General features: G+C 41.4%; 1 protein-coding gene across 3 annotated transcripts in view; it reads right to left on the bottom strand.

Moving 5' to 3' along the window:
- Nucleotides 1–14468, bottom strand: part of LOC113014137 (nectin-2-like) — a 321873-nt gene that overhangs the window by 153846 nt on the left and 153559 nt on the right. The window lies entirely within an intron of this gene.

The following is a 14468-nucleotide window of genomic DNA, read 5'->3' as shown; positions in this document are numbered from 1 at the left end:
ACATCACCTCTCCGACTATGAAAATTCTGCATATTATGTAAATGAAAGACAGCTATGAGTGGGATGTTTTAGTTCTTTTTTTTTTATTGATTATGGAGTCCGCCTAAAACTTTGGACACGAAGAGATGATAAAAAAATGTCTTTGTCTGCCAGCCGTGTCCACATGAAGAAGCGTTTAATGCAAATCTGCGGTGATCCATCATCCAAGTGTGGTGCTTACTCACTGCTTGTGTGCGTAAGTCTTTTTCAGTTACACGCATACAGTACGTACACACTCGCTCTCCACACACTCGTACCCAGAGCTGTCAACATGAGTGGGTTCAGTAGTTTAATGAACATTATTGATGGCGAGGCTACAGCACTGCTGGCATAATTAGTGTGATGTCTCACACCTACATGTCTGTAGCTTCATTAATTCATCGCACAGCCTGGCTAATAGACACGGACACATGCACAAAGACGCACACACATGTGAGCACCGGCAGTCTCATGTGTCATAATCCAAAACCCCGGTAAGTCCTCTTACCTCTACACCCTGCCTGTGCTGCATTATGTATTGAACTTGCACTGCTGCCACTCTGTGCGTATGCCATTTGGATACTGTATCCGTGTGTGCGTGTGCGCCAGCGTTGTGCACTGTCACATATATTTTTAGCCTCATTCTGCTTGGCTGAATGCAGGGAGCTGATTGCATCCAGACCTTGGCTGCTGATACTGATCAACAAAACCAGCTGAGTGAAAAACAGCCATCAGCCTCCCTCTTCCCTCTCTCTCTCTCTCAATCCCTCTCACCCACTCGCACTCAATTCATCTCCCTCTCCAAGTCACCCACCACTCCTCCACTGCTCCCTCCCTCTTAAATGGGGCGATTTGTGGTTGGATGACTCATTTCTAAGCAAATCTGGACCACGGAAGAGAGGAGAGTGAAAGACAAGGGTGAGTGAGGGAGGAGGCGGGGGGGGGGGGGGGGGGGGGGGGGTGTTTAAAGGGGCCCAAGAGAGCAGAGAGAAATAGCAAAGGTGAACGAGGGGAAAGGAAACCAGTGTGTGCTTGCATACTTTTGCTCAGTTCAGATAGATCCAGCTCTCCCTGTCCACCTCTGTCCATGAATATGATCAGGGGCACTAAACTTAAATGTACACACCAAGACAGCAATATTATCCTGCACAGCAGACCTGATTAACGACTATGGTATATCTCGTTGTGAGAGCAGACATCAAGATATATTCATGGATGTTCAATGCTTTAAGAAATACAATTGTTAAAATGTCACAGCGCCCAAGGTACAACTCTACTATGGCTGCCATTTTTGTGGCTATTATTTTGCTACAATTGATCATGAATACAATCAGACAGGTAGCAAGCTATGCAGGAGGATGAAGAATCAATTTTTGATGCTGAGTACTAAGTTCTGGCCTGATGACCATTGTCCGTATGCAGCACTTACTGAGCTTTTTCAATCCTCTCCTGCCCTCTTCATTTTCTCTGGTCAGTTTTCCCTTCATTTCCTCTTTCCTGCCTTCATTTACCTGCCTAGAGGTCTATATGCAAATCGTCTAACCTTACACCCCTCCTTCTCTCGCTCCCTGTTAACCTCCCACACCTTCTCCCTCTCTCTGCATTGATCAGTTCATAGTGGATTAGCTTCAGTTTGTGATAGCCGTCTGACCCAGCCTGGCCTTGAACAAGCCCTGCTAGCTAATTGAAAGACAGTGAGCTGGTCTGCAGGATTAGACACTACCCAGTCTGTCTGGCTCATTATTACAAACACACAAAAATAAACACACACATACACACGAGGAGAGCGAGATGGGCGGTTTATTGAGCTTTTTGGATGCGTCATGCCAGAAGGGAATAGCCCACAGTTGCAACGCTGAGAGAAATGAGAAAAGTGACTAAGCCCTCAACACAAATTGGATCTTCTGCAAGTATTTGTGTGTCTGTGCATGCTTGTGTTTGTCTCGATGGAGTTTGTTAGTGTGTGTATGTGCATGCGCTCTATCTGCTTATGTAAGTGTCTGTGCACGTGTGTGTATTCTTGTGACTATCGGCACCTGTGTGCAGGAATGAACTGCATTAAAAAATGAAAAAATAAAAATAAAAAAAAACAAAGCTAAGAGAGTGGCTGAGTTGTGGCCCAGGGTCTTTAACATTGAAATAGAAAGCAGCCGCAGAAGCACAGAGGTAATCATGAACTGCTCCCTCACCAAGCTTCAGTTGCAGGTAACATCTGACCCTGAGTCCAGTGAAGAATGAGCCTGTGCAACAGCAAATGTGCATATAACAAAATAAAACAAAATAAACGTGTGTGCCGAAGCAGATACGAAACATAAGTACACTGTGGGCTTGTGCATTTAAATCGCAGGATGGTGATTTGTACCACAAAAATCCACAGCGGTGTATATAGAGCACACAGGCTATGGGTGATATTCATGATGTGCTGTATACATTATTTGAAATGTATTTAGTCAACTATTACATGTAATTTTGCCTGGAGCCAGACAGCTGAAGAAGTTTGGATTTGGACGCGAGATTCAGAAACCCACAAACACTGAAAAGCGAGACACGAAGAAATGGGATAAAAGCCCAGGGGAGGTGGATACAGTGCATCATGAGCATGTGTAAGCGTGTGCTCGTTTGTGCATTCAAGGGTCACCCACATGCTGCCTCTCCCTGATTGAAACCAGCAGTGCCTGGCTTGGCTCAGCTCTCTCAATGAGCTCACCCTTCTCTTTTGACTGCTGTAGTAAAAGGGAAAGTCTTGACTGCATCAACCCACGCGGGCCCCAAGCGTGAAATATTCAGGTAAAAAAACGAATACCCCATTTTAAAATATTTAAACCACATACCACACAACACTCAACCCCTTCGGCCCCTCGGCTTCTTTTCCAACTCTGACTCATATCAATAATGTACCCGTTTCGATCAGATGGATCTATTTCAAAGTCGAGATGGAGATTAGCTGATTGGAATTCAATTAAGAGAAGGTTCTTGACTGGAATTTAACCACAAGTGGCTCCTTTAAAGAACAACATTAACATTTCAGCTAGCCAAGTCCACACACTGGTCACTTCAAAGCTAAGAATGAAATACTGTAATCCTGAGAAAGTCTCGTCGACATATCACACGCTTCAAAACTGGCCAACAGGGTCATGTAATATCAATTAAGTAGAATTTTAAAAAATGGGCAAAAAAACTTTTAAACAACACAGTGGGAAAGCTTTTTTATCTGCAACAAATGTTAAAGAGTTACATCACAGGAGCACAGAAATGGAAGAATAATTCCAGACAATTTTAAACAGTTTTTCTTATTCACAACTCGACGCTTGCTTAATCTCAGCTGGCGGTGGCTTTCGTCTGACTCCTGCCTGTTCCAGGGAACAAAACACAAACACCACCTGTAGGAAGCGATGCTGCTGCGTCTGTGAAAAGAACCGCCAAAAAACCTCCGTTGTTGAAAAATGTGGCATCTCAGTTTTATTCTTTGTCACTGTCTTGAAGGACAAAAAACAGGACCGCAGACAGCTAAGAGTGTAACACAAAATTCTTGGCTTGCTTCCCAGAAAATAATCTAGCAGTGAGACTTGGAATAACAACACTTTTTAGTCTGTGGCACCAGCATCCTCTCCGTTTCTGTGTTTTCACCTTTTGAACCCTATTTTGGTTCATTTTCAGTTAATCAAAGGCCTAATCCCTCTGTTAATTCTGCTAATTTGTTCCTGTACCACACAGCCACTCTCACAAATTTACAGCCATTATGCTCCATGTTAGTATTTTAAGCTAATTACAGGCCTAATCCTAATTAGGTGTCATTTTTGTACCTACAACACAGAACAAGAATTTTCCTAAATATCACTCTACCCACTTTTGTTAATTATAGTTTTACTGAATGGTAAACTCTTTGGACCAGAGACCTTGTTTTAAATGCTTTTTTGCTACATTTCCCATGTAATATACTAGAGTTTCATTTCTGATGTTCTGCCTGTAATTCAGCATTGGAGTTTACATGGATATGTTTGACATTTTAGTTCTAACCAGTGTCTACAGACACACTGAGGGAGTGGAGATGCAGTACCTTGGAAAGGCCATGCAGCTGCTGGCACATGCTCACAGGCTGATGTTGGGACTAAACTTTTGACCTTTTGGTTAAAAGCCCTCATGTCTCTACCTACCCTCCTGCTTCAAAAACACATCTATTATCATTCCAATGCTGTTGTCTTGCACTACATAGAGAGGAACAAGAGGCACTGTGCTATACTTACATTATGTTAAATGAATTACAGACACAGAGAGTTATTACGCTGCAATGAGATCTTAATGCTTGATTCTTGGCCTCCACTCTGCTCTAACTTGGATGGTGCATCTCCACTTTTCATAGTAGTAGAGTAAGTTTTTTTACTTTAATGAAATTATACCAAACCTTTGCATTTAAAGAGCACACTGCCTCCAAAGAATAATAATAAACATTTTAATTGCCAGCATGTCAGAAAGTCTACTCCCACACAGTTGTATAAACATCCTACTGAGCAAGAGCAGCCTCTGCATTGCATTGGAGAGGCGTAATTAGTCTCCACATTATATATACACATATAATATTCGATAACTGCAAGAGACAGAGCAGATAATTGCTCACTTATGTGTTGTGATTTACTTGCTTGCTCACAATTTTCCCCTTTTCTGTTTCTTCTGTTATGACTGTCACTTTATGTAGAGCTCAAAATACAAAATGCTTTTTAGCCACACTACGTTAAAGTTTATTAGTTGCTTTGGCACCAACTGATTATATATTAAACTGAATGTAAGGTCTGTTATGCAGCATTTACTACAGGCTGCTGTCGAATACTCTGTGCTTCAGTTTTACTTGGCATTCTTCACAATACTCAGGGATGCTAAACCTGTGTTGCCAGGGGCCATTTTCTAAGCATTACAGCAGGTCAGGGGCCGGTTAATGAACAAAGAAAAATATTTTAGTGAAAATTCAGTGAAAATAAGGGTTAGTCCTCAATGACTGAATCTAAATAAATTAAATGCATTTCCCTTATCTTATGAAATTCATAAAAAATTGCCAAACTATATTAGTTTGACACAAGAACTGACACTAAACCTAAGAGGCAAATACCTTATTTCACTCTGTTTAATAGCTGCTACTGCATGTCATTGGGAATGGCTTTGGTTACAGCTGAACATTAACTGGAAACTTAGTGACAGGGATGGGAATCGAGAACCAATTGTTAATCTCTACTTGCACTTGCGCTAAAATCAGCTGATTTCAGTTAATGTGCCAGAGGATGAAAATAATAGCACAGTGTAAAGCGTGGATATGGACATATGGACATTTTCTTGGTGTTGGACTGTAGCCTATAGGTTTATATTGTTATAACTGGTAATTATGAGATGATGTGTTTTGGTCATTTTACATAGAAACACTAAAGCAATCTAATGTCTAATGTCTTTGATATACTGCTTAGCGATGGTGGTGACTCTCAAAGCGGAGCCAGAGAGAATCGATAAGGAATAAAATTGATATGTGATATTGATGATGGAATTGGAATCATTAAATTCTGATCATTCCCATCCCTACTTAGTGAGGCAGAAAATGGTCAAGTTGTCAAAGTGAAACTTGATTGGCCCCCAGAGAACAAATGGAGTATAACTGTGTTATAATATAATTTTTTAAAAAACATTAGAAGAATGCTGTTAGCCCAACATCTTTCTGAAAAAGTTAAAACGACAAATTACACCAATACGTTTCATGGGATAGCCTCCTTTGAGTCCTAAGGTCATTGTGGCTCTACAAAAGTCTGCCATTGAGCGCCGAAACTCTACGAACAGGAGATACGACGATTTTACACCAGTGTTCAATTATTACAAACTTCACAGTAACCTTTTCCACTGATCGCCTTGGGTCAGTCACACAAAAAGCTCTAGTCATAGACAACAAATATGTAGCAGTGGAAATTCACAGTTTCACAGTCTCTGTTTCTTGGAGGCCCCACACTGGTGGTGGTAATCTGTTGTCTGGAAGGCCATCCTGCTCTGAGACAGAGAAACAGACTAAAGTTACAGCTGTCGGGTGCCCAGTGATACAGAGGTGAGATATAAACCTCCCCCCAACTCAAATCTCTCTATGTGAAAGACTTCTCACCCCTGTCTAAGGCGTATGTGTGTGTTTGTGTATTCCCTCCAGGTATGTGTGTGATAAGCCATAGCCTGAAGGCCTTCTCCTCAGCTCTTATCTCCCTGACAGACGTTACCCTTGCATGGCTGCGGCCCCAGCAGTCACTCTGAGGGCGCGAAAGCAGGGTTCTCTCTCAGCTTTCTGGAAGTTTTTATCAGATCTTTTTGGCTTTGTTTCTGATTGTCCAGGAAAATAACACACACACACACACACACACACACACACACACACACACACACACACACACACACACACACACACACACACACACACATATATATATTTTTGGAAAATTGAGCTCAACTGTAAAATGATTTCAGAGTGGAAATGAAGCTCATCTAGATTAAATGACTCCCCGTGTTACTGCCAAGATTCATCTGAGGTGTTAGAAAAACACAAGTGATAGGAGATCAGTAATTACCAAGTCTGAAAGTCACAGTGAAATCCTAAATGAATTTTCACATCATGGACATTAATTATACTTGATTACGTCGAGGATATGAACAAACTGCGTTTTGTTGTTGTATTTAAACCTTTTATCCATCTTGCTTTTATTTAAAAATCAAACAATTTTACAACTTCGCTTGAGCAAAACTAAATTTGTTCATACATCACAATGACTCTCAGCTGTCGAACGACCTGGCAGAAAAGATCGGTCACTTTTAAAGACTTTCTGTTTCTGTTCTGCTTTTTCTTGCTGCCTTGTAAAATGTTTTTATTTTATTTAAAGCACTTTAGGACAAGTGCAATCTTCTCGTTAATGCTTCTCTAACATCATACTTTTTGTTCTCGGTGAAAAAAACAAATGATGTAGAATGTGTTATTATTTTAGGCACATCTTGCTTTGGGAGACACATTTCTTAATAGTCACACGCAGACATACCACGCCGTCTTGCAGTGGAGCTCTGACAGCTCTGTTTGTTTTTTTTCTTGCAATTTTGACAGAACCAGTGATAAATCACAGCTGTATGTTTTAAAGCAGACAGGCCAGTCACAGACAGGTCGTGATAATAATAAGGTAAAAACAAAGAAACTGCAAGGTGCACAAATTTCCACAAACTACTTGGAGAAGAAACAACGCCAAGCTAAATCATCCAATAGGGAAATCTCTCTGAAGTTTCAAGACTAAATAAAGCAAGCAAAGGATTTTCTTACAAAATAGTATATGTATTTAATCACTGAATACTGCCACACGTCCCCATCTCAGTCACTCAGTTTTCCAGCTTTGTAAAGCAGTAGGCAATTATCTAGTCCAAGCACAAACCACAACTGAACTTTTCATCCACACCTCCCACAGCTACAAGATGTTCTCTAGGAAGGAGTGTTGTTCTTTTCAACGCTATAGTTTTATACCCTCGGGTGCAAATTAAGTGAAACTGAATCAGCTTAATCAAGGCATGAAGATTAGATAAGATCTTACTAGAAGTCTAAACAGGCGGTCTTTCTCTGTCTGTTACTGCAGCAAGACATCAGCTATACAGGAGGCCCCAAAGAGCTGGAAGGACAGTTTAAGGGTTTAAGTCTTTACTTACTTTACCAAAGCCTGAGATGCATAGTGTATCACATACTACAGAGATGCTCCTCTGTACAGTTACGAGAGCCTCAGATACATGTGGCACTAAAGACAGAGGCTAAAGGTTGGGCATTAACCTTCCACTTTTCTCTCTTCTGAAATAGTTAAATAATTAATCAACAGACTGATCAGCAACAAATTATTGGCAACTTCGATAGTCAGGTCATCTGATGAGGTTTATTTCACTGTGCCTGCCTCGTCTTATTATTCAGTGCGCTGATTGCGTTTGGCACAAATGATCGCTCAGGCACCTTTTTAGTGGAGGCATCCCATAATGATGTTCTGAGGGCATTTAAAATCAGAACAAAGAGGCTGTTGTAGGTCAGCAACAATGGACTAGGCTTCCCTCAAATGGCAACTTATCTAATGAGGTTTGTTGCCAACTAATGATTGTTCTGAAAATCCTGTGGAGGTTGTTCCATTTTGCTGTCATATTTAAAAAAAACAACAATGGTGATAAAACATACCAAAGATTGGTTGCCATATCAACAATGGTTTCACCAGATAAACATGATTAATACGGACTTTCTGCAGAAGATCAGCTAGAAAATCTCTAATCCAATGAGAGAGTCCTGGAGTTACCCCCAAATTTATTAGCTGCTGGAACAAAATGTGTGTCCTCATTGTTAAAAAGGCTGAAGAGCCACAAATAAAGTCCTTGTCTGAGGATCTTCCTTTCTTCGTGTTTCCTGTTATCTTTGTGAATGATGATGATGATAATGAAGGGAATAAAACCAAGCTATCTGAAGTCTCGCTGGCCACTGAGACTCATGGAAAAGAAAATGTTCAGTATTTTTTTCTTCATTTTCTATTTAACACTAGATTTTTACAGGGAGAACAGCACAGTAATTTTGCAGTGCAATGCATCACAGCATTTAAGGCACTAATTTCCAAGGTTGAATAGAAGGGCCTTTAAATCATTATAAAAAGATGTACGACTTTTTTCCAGGCTGCTGTTGAGATTATAATGCAAAATTTGTACAGTACTCATCTTTAATATAAAACACTTCATTACAACAATTCCTTTGCTTAACCTGTACCTAATCTTTGAATGTGTGATTCAAACCTATGTGTGATTCATTTAGCTTGTACAGAGGTTAACCCAGGCTTTATGTCATAGAGAGTTGGTGCCAGCATTTTCCCCTATGGCTAGATCGTCTGATTACTTTATGCACAGAGCGCCACGGTCCAATTTGTCTGTGTGTGCATGTGTAAAACATTGTTGTGTATGTGATGTGTCTGCACAGTGAGTATGTATCTTTCCAGTGGACGGCTATCTCACTTGCTGCAGGCGATCCAGGAAATGCTTCTCCACTGGTCCACTCAGATGTGACTGTGTGTATAAATGTGTATAAGGGTGTGAATATGAGGGTGTGTGTGTGTGTGTGTGTGTTGAACAGCAACAACCGCCCCCAGCCCACTGCCAGCTGGACTCCCCCATGAAAGGACTTTTTTGTATGGGGGGGTGTGGGAGGTGGAGTGATGGGCTGAGGGATAGAGGACAGAGGGGGTCACAGCCTCCTGCCAGCTCACTCTTTCAGACTGGACCAGAAGCCATCAGAGTCCTAGGAGGACTTTCCTGCCACTCTCCTCCTGCTGTTACCTCCGTCTGTACCTCCCCATCACAGCGTCCTCGCCCCAAACACTTGCCTCTATCTCGGTTTCGAGCCCTTCTGCAATCATGCTGTCTTTATTCTACTGCCCACCCCAACTCATACCCCCGCCCCCAAGCCAATCTTTTTTTTTTTTTCCTGCCAATACCGTCTCCCACTCTCCTCTCTGGGCACGGTGCACTGGGCAGATCCAGCTGGCGCAGTGGCAACCAAGCAAGCCATGCATAGCTGGCATCATGTGCATGTTGACGGATGGGATGCAGGGTGGGGCTGGAGTGTGCGTGTTTAGTTGTGTGTATCAGTCTCTGCGGATATTGGGCGGGGGGATGCTCTACACACTTGACTCTCATCAGCGAAAAACAAAAATCTCGAGCTGTATGACAGTAACATTTATTCCTGAGAGCTTAAGATGGATGAGAGGGAAATGGGCCAGGAGAGTGTGTGCTGTGTGTGGGTGTCCGTGTTTATTACGGCTCTCAAAATGCCTCCAAGTAGTTCAAGCTCTTCTTTCAACTCGTCTTCACCCCCCTTCTTTCCTTCCTTTCTCCAACCCCTTTCCCTTTGCCTCACTTCCCTTTCCCCATCACTGTGGTCTTTCTTATACAGTCCATCCAGACTGCATTTAAAACATGAACCTATCCTATCGAGGCTCATAAAGTAGCATCCTATCAGCGAGAGGTCCCTTTCACATTTCACAAGGGACTATAGTATACGAAATTACAAAAAATAGCATCATTTCGGAATAAGTAAGGCACCAAGCTAACTATCGAGAGCTGAGTTCTTAAAGTGAGAGGTAGTTTAATGTCACAATCAGAAGAAATGCAGGTTTAAATCACTTAAAAATTTCCTTCACTTTCCCAGAATCAAGTCGATCTTTTATATACAGCCAATTCTACCACAATACAGCTCATCTCCATCCTTCTCCAAGCAACAGAGGCTGTGGGACATCACGACACGTGACGGCTGCTTGACGGCAGCAGAAAAGCGAGACAGCATGATACTTTCATCTACCATTTAGCAGAACAGAGAAAAGATGTTAACAGTTCTCAGCGGGGAAATTAGCAGGGCGTTATGAGCCCGTGTACACAGAGTGCCTGGGATATTAACTGTTACATTATGGGAAGCTGGGGTCTTCCATGCCAAACGGTTTACAACTCATGCTGAGAGACTGGAACTGGCTTCTGCCACAAGTGGCAAGTGGTGAATTTGTAATAATAGAGCACAAGCTGCAGAACAACAATCAGTATCGCTCTGATTTAATAATTTAAAATACATGATGCCTAATAAATTCAACAACAGTCAGTAAAACCTCTACTATAGAAGTGCTGTAGAAGTTCTTTAAATATAGCTATAGCTTGGAGTCACAATGTGAAGTATCTGTATAGCACAGTTTAGCTATATCACAACATACCAAACCACAATTTAATTCATTACGGCTCCAGCCTCCACAGCATTCGATAACTGCGCTGACCTTTGATACGGCCAACCTCGTTGGTGAAAGGGTTACTTGTAATGATCTCCTTCCTCGACTAAACCTGTAGCCTGAGCTGAACTAATTGGCTCAATAAATGCATGTTGATACGGGTCACTAGAGAGAAATCACAATTTAATGCCAAAAATGTCTCAGCGCAAGGTGTAATTGTTGAATGATTGGACGAGTTTTACCGTGAAGCTGTATAAAATGAAAGGCAAAAAGGAACACCGAGGTTTGTGTTTTTCATAAATACCGGCGGTATAAAAAGGAACACCACTCCAACATATAATTAAGGTGAATATCACACTGTTGCATGATTTCCCTCCTGAAAACCACGAGTTGCACATAAAAATGAAAGCACCGGAAGTTAAATCGCTTGATTCAAACCATATCAGACTGACAGTATCATGTTTTGCTCATAGCATGATTAATTAGCTCACTAGAGTCAGTGGTTCAACTCTCGGTGTGTGCTTTCATTAGCCACTCACATGTCGGTGAATCGGTCATTGAGCCGAATGTTTGATGATGATTTTTACAAAGGTGAATCAAATGATCCATTCCTGTTGTAATTCACTACCAGTGGCAGACTGGCCATCTGGAGTGCTGTGACTTTTCCCGGTAGGGTTCTTTTCGAATTGGGCCAATGCAAAAGAACAGAAATTGAAATATTCACTGGGCCGTGGATCTGATGACAGACCTGGTGGAGTGAAGAAGACTCATTACAGTTCATGATTCACCTGCTTTCACCACAAATAAGAGCTTATTTGATGTCATTTACAATGCCAATATTCATAAATGCCACAGTGTCTTGAAGGGGCAAAGATTTAATCATAAATTACTTTTATATTTATATAAAGTATTATAAGCATAGAAAGATCACTGAACATGCTCATGCCTGATGGTGTGTTGTTGAGTTTTACTTCAGTTGTTTAATTCCTCACAAGCAGTCACGTTGCAGAAAAGGGATGAGAACTAAGCAGTCAAACAAAAAGATGTTTTTTCTGAGTGCTGGACTCAAATTCTATAAGTAAACGTTGCAAAAATGAGAGATTAAGTCGCTTTGTTACTTTATATCATCTAGCTGTTTTGCTGCTGTGGAAAAGAAGCAAACCCTGAAACACCAAGGACACATTTAACCATCTCAAAGTCTGGGCTTAAAACTGTCAGTTCACAACCAGGTGCTGGATGATCTGGCTCCATTTTCTAATTCAATAAATAAAATGTATTAAATAAGTTCCACCTTTGTTAAATGCCTTATACACTTACATAATTTAATCAAAGCTTTCAGAAGTAAACAGAAGTAAACACTCTTCCCCAGATAAGCTGTGGCAGTTTTATCATTTATTTGCTTTATCAGATAAATGTTATTGTTGATAACAGGTCTTCCTCTGTATCATTCTGTCACACTGTAGAAGCTAGATAGGTAGAAAACCTCCAGCAGACGTTAAGGCTTTAGTTTTGGTTTATCAGTGACTGTGATTGCAATTCTAATTCAGTCCTTAATTTAGGTGCTTTAACCTTGATTGGACAGCCGAAGTCATTTATGGGGTTTTGATGAGATGGTCTAACTCAGAAGCGCAGGACATTTTTTCCTTTCATTGCCAGCTCCTATTGATTATAGGCCAGCAGTTGTAAAGAACGACATTGAAATGAAATGCATTTCAAAGATTTATGTCTGATGCCTGAAAATTCTTGAGCTGATATGTTGGACCTGTGTGGAAACAATGGAATGCGCATTTTCCAAAAAAAGGGAATTTTCCACGGTGTTTAAGGACACTTTGGCTGTTCTCTGTCAAATTCTATCAACACGTTGTTGAGTTTTACTTCAGTTGTATAATTCATCACAAGCAGTCACGTTGCAGAAAAGGGAGGAGAACTAAGCAGTCAAACAAAAAGCCTTTTTCTTCTGAGAGCTGGACTCAAATTCTATAAGTAAGCATTCCAAAAATGAGAGATTAAGTCGCTTTGTTACTTTATATCATCTAGCTGTTTTGCTGCTGTCGAAAACAGGCAAACCCTGAAACACCAAGGACACATTTAACCATCACAAAGTCTGGGCTTGATGTCAGTTACTTAGAAAGATGAAACATTTGCCTGTCCTCAAAGAGTTTAAAGTGTGTGCGGATAGCGTGAAGGTTTTACTTGTGTCTGTAAAGGATTTTAGAGCGTTAACTCTTATTTTATGTGTATTATGCGTGTGTGTGTGTGTGCTAGTAGGGGAAAGTATACCCTCCGTGATACTTTGAGTCAGTCTCAATGCTATGCTTCGAGCAAGAACAGTAGCAGCTTAGCCACTTCTGAACCTCCCACACTCCCAGCGCACCGTCTGGCTACAAAGAATCTTTTTTCTCAGAGGAAACAATTCCAATCTCCTTCTCCAATTTCCCACGGATTTTCTAAATGTAGTTTTCACACTCTCTTTTGGCAAGAGTGTATGATTTTTGTTCTTTATGTTTTCTCTTCCTTTGTTGTAAAGCTCCACATGGTGATTATGCTAACAAATTCTTCTAAAAAAAAATGTGGAAGGAAGAAAGAAAAACATTTTGACCAGTCAAGCAGTCAGTGTGGAGTGCACTGTAGAAACACACACACACACACACACACAGTGATTAAAATGACACTAACAAGATTTGAGGCCTGCCCGCTGACGTGCAATGAGGCATTTCAACATCCAGACTTGTTCCTGGGTTTGTGTTTGCGTGCTTGTGAGTTTAGAGGTGTGTGCATGTGTGTAGGATTCGTATATTGAAGCATCAGAAGGCGGGGGGGTAGAAGAAGAAACTGTGACCGAAAGTCGTGGCAACAGTGACCAAATCATCTCACTGGTAAATGTCAAAAGTCAAGACCCAGCAGAAAGATCAAGACTGCATGCAGACACCACCATTATACTGTTACCAGAAGGAGAAATTCAAAGGTGAAAGAGGAAAGAAAATGTGAACGACTCAGTTCCCTTGTTTAGTAAGTGTTAGTCAAAAAAAATGCAATGAAAGGAAAAGGTAAGAAAAAACTAAACAAAAAAAGAAAAACAAGAAGAAAACCAAACCTGGGCAAACTGGCTCACACCAACTTGAACCCCTTGAAAGAATCTGGGAATCGTCCAACAATCCCAGCACCGCTGCATCCACTGCAGGGCCAAAACTCTTGTAGAAGGGCCTATCATACACCACAATTCACTTTGAATTTGCATCCAGCAGAGCTACAGATTCCCGCTGCAGTGTAGCCGTGCAAAGTTCAGTTTCAAGAGAGTGCTTTCGATCGGAGGTTATAAACACCGGCCCTTGTCTTGCATTTTGGCCCTGCTGTGGGGAAAGGGTCAATCAAAGGCCTCCACTGTGCCTCGCTAAAATTTGGCCAGTGAGGAGGAAAACATTTAAAAAAAACAATCCGATGTGAAGACTGAGAGAGATCAGCATCCCTGCAGCTCTCAGATCAGCTCTGATCCCAGAATGTGTGCATGGGTGAGAGAGAAATGTATGTTTCTGTGCATGCGTGTCTGCAAGTGTATCCATCCACCAGAAGAGGCGTATGAGACTATATGTGCATGCATATGTGCACTGGGACAATGTGGAATATTGTCAGGGAACTAGCATGGCTCACAGTGTGTGTGTGTGTATGTGAGTGTATGTGTGT

This window comes from Astatotilapia calliptera, chromosome 22 (genome assembly GCF_900246225.1).
Source record: "Astatotilapia calliptera chromosome 22, fAstCal1.2, whole genome shotgun sequence".
Taxonomy (NCBI): Eukaryota; Metazoa; Chordata; class Actinopteri; order Cichliformes; family Cichlidae; genus Astatotilapia; species Astatotilapia calliptera.
The sequence above is the reverse complement of the archived record's forward strand: the minus strand, read 5'-3'. Positions and strand labels throughout refer to the sequence as shown.